This window comes from Chelonoidis abingdonii, chromosome 15 (genome assembly GCF_003597395.2).
Source record: "Chelonoidis abingdonii isolate Lonesome George chromosome 15, CheloAbing_2.0, whole genome shotgun sequence".
Classification (NCBI taxonomy): domain Eukaryota; kingdom Metazoa; phylum Chordata; order Testudines; family Testudinidae; genus Chelonoidis; species Chelonoidis abingdonii.
In genome coordinates this window covers 46,872,983-46,877,602 of record NC_133783.1, presented here as the reverse complement: position 1 = coordinate 46,877,602, position 4,620 = coordinate 46,872,983, and the positions used below count along the sequence as shown (strand labels likewise).

General features: G+C 40.5%; 1 protein-coding gene across 1 annotated transcript in view; it reads left to right on the top strand.

The window, feature by feature from the left end:
• Positions 1 to 4,620, top strand: part of LOC116834438 (scavenger receptor cysteine-rich domain-containing protein DMBT1-like) — a 63,640-nt gene that overhangs the window by 29,293 nt on the left and 29,727 nt on the right.

Here is a 4,620-nt window from a genome sequence, read left to right as displayed (position 1 = left end):
ATGCCTCGCTGTTATCTATTTAATGCTCTCACCAGCTGGTGGGACACATTGGCGTCTTAGGATTGCTCGCCCCATTAGGTAATTAGAGTACTGTATTAGATCCGTACGCGTCTTCTCTAGAGGGGGGAACTACATCAGGTTACGTTGTACCAGAGTGCTGGGACATGATTGTTGGCCTGCACGTGCCTTGGTTCTAGCATATGGACTACGATTAGCCATATACGTTTACTAGTGTGATGCTTCTATCGTATCTGCTGCCAGTTCTCCTCCAATGATGATCTATGATGAGAGCCTTGTTGGTTGACATGGAAACAATGAACCTCCACACAACCCTGTGCTGGCCAACAGTGCTCTCATATATCTTCTCTATTTCCTTTCCTAGAACATATGTTGATTTTCTATTTTTTTCTTTGAGGTTTGTTTCAAGTTATGGGTTACCCTTCTTTTTCTTGCATTTTAATTATCTGCTTCACGTGTCTTGAAAGGCTCTCTTATTCAGTCTGTCTTGTTCTTCATGCTTATGCTCTGTCTGGGTACTTATTCTTTACTTTTGATAGATTATCTGAGGTTTCTTATGCATTTTCTAGTTCTCCTTCCTGATTCCCAGCCCTGCAATGTTTCCCTCTGTTGCGCTTTCCTTATTTTTGCGTATTAATGTATTCCTCAGCAGTATTGTTCATCCCACCATCTATGCATTTTGTTTGCTCTTTGTTAAGGGCACATTGGAACCTGTTAGTTCTGAACTGGGAGCTGATTTGGAGAAAATTTGTCATAGTTCATTGCACAAGTTTTCTTGTTTTTTTAGTATTATATAGACTATAACTTTCGTCTTCATTATTTGTTCTGTCTGTAGTATGAGTGCTTCACGGAGATTTGGGGGCTCGTCTTGTGGATGTCTCGGCTAATTATGTTTTCTTCAATGAGATGACAAGTTACTTGTAATGATTATAATGATTTGTACATTCAGTAGTGCTATGAGCCTACTAACAGCAGCTGTGAACTGTGTGTCTTACTTTACTTAGAACTTTGCCTTCACCGAGAATTAATAGTTTCAAAATGCTAAAATTCTCATTTTTTCAAAACAGCTTATTCAGATTTTTTAGCGTTATTGGGACTTTAGCTATCCGGAATGCAGGATGGTTTAGTGTCTTATTGGGATTTACAAAAGCCACATGGTGTTGCTAGTATTCCCTTGTATTTTCAATGGAATTTGCACATGCTATTGCGCTGTATTGGTCCGATATTGAGAGGACAACAGTGGGTGGTAATATCTTTACTAAGACCATACTTTTGTTGATTGGAGGTACAATCTTCCGCTTCACGTAACATGAGTCAGGATATTGTTTTCACCTATTGGCTCAGTTTGATTCTCAGTGGAAGTCTGGGAGTTGTTTTCTGAGAGGTCTCATTGTCTGCCTTTGATGCATTCTTGTAGTTGCCTTAAATATTTTTGAAAACTGGCTGGAGCATCTTGCATTTCTTAGATGAGACACCTATGGTCCTCAGGCCCCTTACAGTTACTGTAGCGATTTTTACAAAATACTTGTTGGTGCCTTAACAATTAGTTAAGCTATATACTTCGTTAACTTCCCCGTTTCTCTACTGCTGATAATACAAGCTTCATTATTAAGACTGATGTCATGTTTATCATGGAAACTGATATGCACAAGACCTGTATTATTCAAGCTGGAGTGGTTACTTCTATTATCTCAAGTGGAGGTTCCCAAACAGTTTATTCCAAACTCACTGGTTCCATAAAACAAGCTTATTAACTATTGAAAGAAAGATTTTAAGTGATTACAAGTAATGCATAAAAGTCAAGATTGGTCACAAAGAAATTAAAAAGTAAAATGTTTCAGAGTAATTAACATCTAACATATGGAGCTAAAACAATTCAAAGCAACGATCTTTCTCACCACATACTTTTTGCAGTCTACTGGCTAGATGCCCTCTAGTCAGATCCACTCCTTCAGTTCAGTGTCCTTTCAGGGATTTTTTGTCACCTTGAGCAGAGGGGAGAAGAGAAAAGATATGGGTGGTAGTTGTTTTCTATTCCTATATCTTTCTCCCTTGAGCATGATTTTCAGCTGGGGTTCAAGTTACAGCAGGTTTATCGTATTGGATACCCCCTCTATGTCTTTGCCAATATATAAATGTCTTGCCCACACCTGCCAAAGAATTCTCCCTGCCAAAGAATGGCCACTTAACTAGGTGATAGCTTATCTGATTATGTTCTGACGGAGGCACTGTTGTAACAAATAAGCAAAATATTATGCCAGCAATTAACAGCCAGGTTTTCATACCCACTGATTTCCAGTTTGTTTGATTTGTAGTTTAACATTTTGTTCAATTACTGTAAGCTCCATTTCAAAGATATCAAAAAAACATACGTTTGCAGACTTATAAAGCACAGACATTTTTAGTGCCCAATAAATTTATGATAAGTTGGTTGGTCAAATGGATTCCATGCCTCAAAGGAAAGATACTACCAGGGAAAAGTGGATGTATCCCCCTCCACTCTACCATGTGGGACCAGACTGTGAACCTCTCTCTTGCAGTGGTGAATTGTTCAGAAAACTAGTTCCCATTAAAATCATCTGTTTATTTTCAAAGGCCAAAGCATTGTCAAGATAACCACATCAGAAAAAAAGCCTAGCAATGCAATCAAAACTTATGAGAATGACGTAACCAACAATTATCAGTATTACCATAGTGCCTAGGAGCCCTAGTCCTGGGCTAGGGCCTAATTAATATGCTTAAGGTGGCCACATGCACTCGACTTTATACAATCTGTTTCCAAAAATCAAATTATGTAAAATCAGAGTAATTCCATAGTGTAAACATACCCTTACTCAGATTTGGCCTGGCCTGGCCTCTCCTCTCTCATGATGGGAAGGGCGACCAGGCTGAATTTGAGTGAGGTGGGGTGGCATCACACTAAAATGTTGCCTAGCACAGCCAAATTTCTTGAGCAACCTTTGTTTGTAATGTGAGGCACTGGAGTCCAGTGATAACAATTTTACCATGGATTCTTTCCATAAGCATTCCGTTTGCAATTTTCAGCAATCTCTGCTGTATGTTTAAACTCTAATTTTGCAACTAAACCTACAGTACTTATGTAATTCCCTGCCCCCTCCATGGGGTGTTCACTCCACACTTCACCTGAAGGGATTAAGCTAGGTTGGAAGAGGCTAGTTAATCTAGTAGGCTGCACCTGTGGGACAATTACAATGGATAGACAAGGCCTAGTGGAAGATGCTGCTCAGCTGAGCAGGTGTAGACTGGGTGGTACAAAGCTAGTAAGTTGAGACTAGAAAGTCATGTAGTGAGGAAGTCTACTCATTCACTCTCTAGGTACTGGAGAAGAAAATAAACCTTAAGGGAAGAGGCAAACCTCTGAGATTCAGGTTCTGAAGGAAGGGTTTACCTAGAAGGGTAATGAAGCAGAAATCAGAGAGGCAGAGTAGGAAGAGACTCAGGGAAATAGCAGCAAGGTTTGGAATAGAGCAGACTGTGGCTGTTGATTAGGGGGTCCCTGAGTTGGAGGGTGGGCCTGGTTCCCCTACCACTGATTGGAAGAAGTAGTGTAACTTTGACTTAGGGGACTGCTGGGAACACCTAATGACCTATCCAAACCATGAAGAGAGCTGCCAATCCTGGAGTGTGAGATGCTGCAGAGCAAGAGAGAGAGAACAGAAGGTAGCATCATCTGGTGGGAGGAGCTAAACTTGAAAGGAACCACAAGGGGGCACCCCAGTGTGAGTAGGGACCGCTCTTAAACCCCTACTTTGAATTTCCTGGCTCCTGGACCTTTAGACTGAAATTCAGCAGTCCCTAAAAGGACTACAGCTATAATCATAGAATATTAGCGTGGGAAGACCTCAGGGTCATCTAGTCCAACCCCCCTGCTTAAAGCAGGACCAATCCCTAGACAGATTTTTACCCTAGTTCTCTAAATGGCCCCCTCAAGGATTGAACTCACAACCCTGGGTTTACGAATTTACATAATTTAATTTGGAAACAGATTGTATAAAGTCGAGTGCATGTGGCCACCTAAGCATATTAATTAGGCCCTAGCCCAGGACTAGGGCTCCTAGGCACTATGATACTGATAATTGTTGGTTACGTCATTCTCATAAGTTTTGATTGCATTGCTAGGCTTTTTTTCTGATGTGTGTTATCTGAAATGCTTTGGCCTTTGCAAATAAACAGATGATTTAATGGGACTAGTTTTCTGAACAATTCACCACTGCAAGCGAGAGTTCACAGTCGGTCCCACATGGTAGAGTGGAGGGGAACACCACTTTTCCCTGGTAGTATCTTTCTTTGAGGCATGGAATCCATTTGACCACCAACTTATCATAAATTTATTGGGCACTAAAAATGTCTGTGCTTATAAAAGTCTGCAAACGTATGTTTTTTTGATATCTTTGAAATGGAGCTAACAGAATTGAACAAAAGTTAAACTACAACAAACAAACTGGAAATCAGTGGGTATGAAAACCTGGCTGTTAATTGCTGGCATAATATTGCTTATGTTACAACAGTGCCTCCGTCAGAACAAATCAGATAAGCTATCACCTAGTAAGTGGCCATATCTTTGGCAGGGAGAATCTTTGG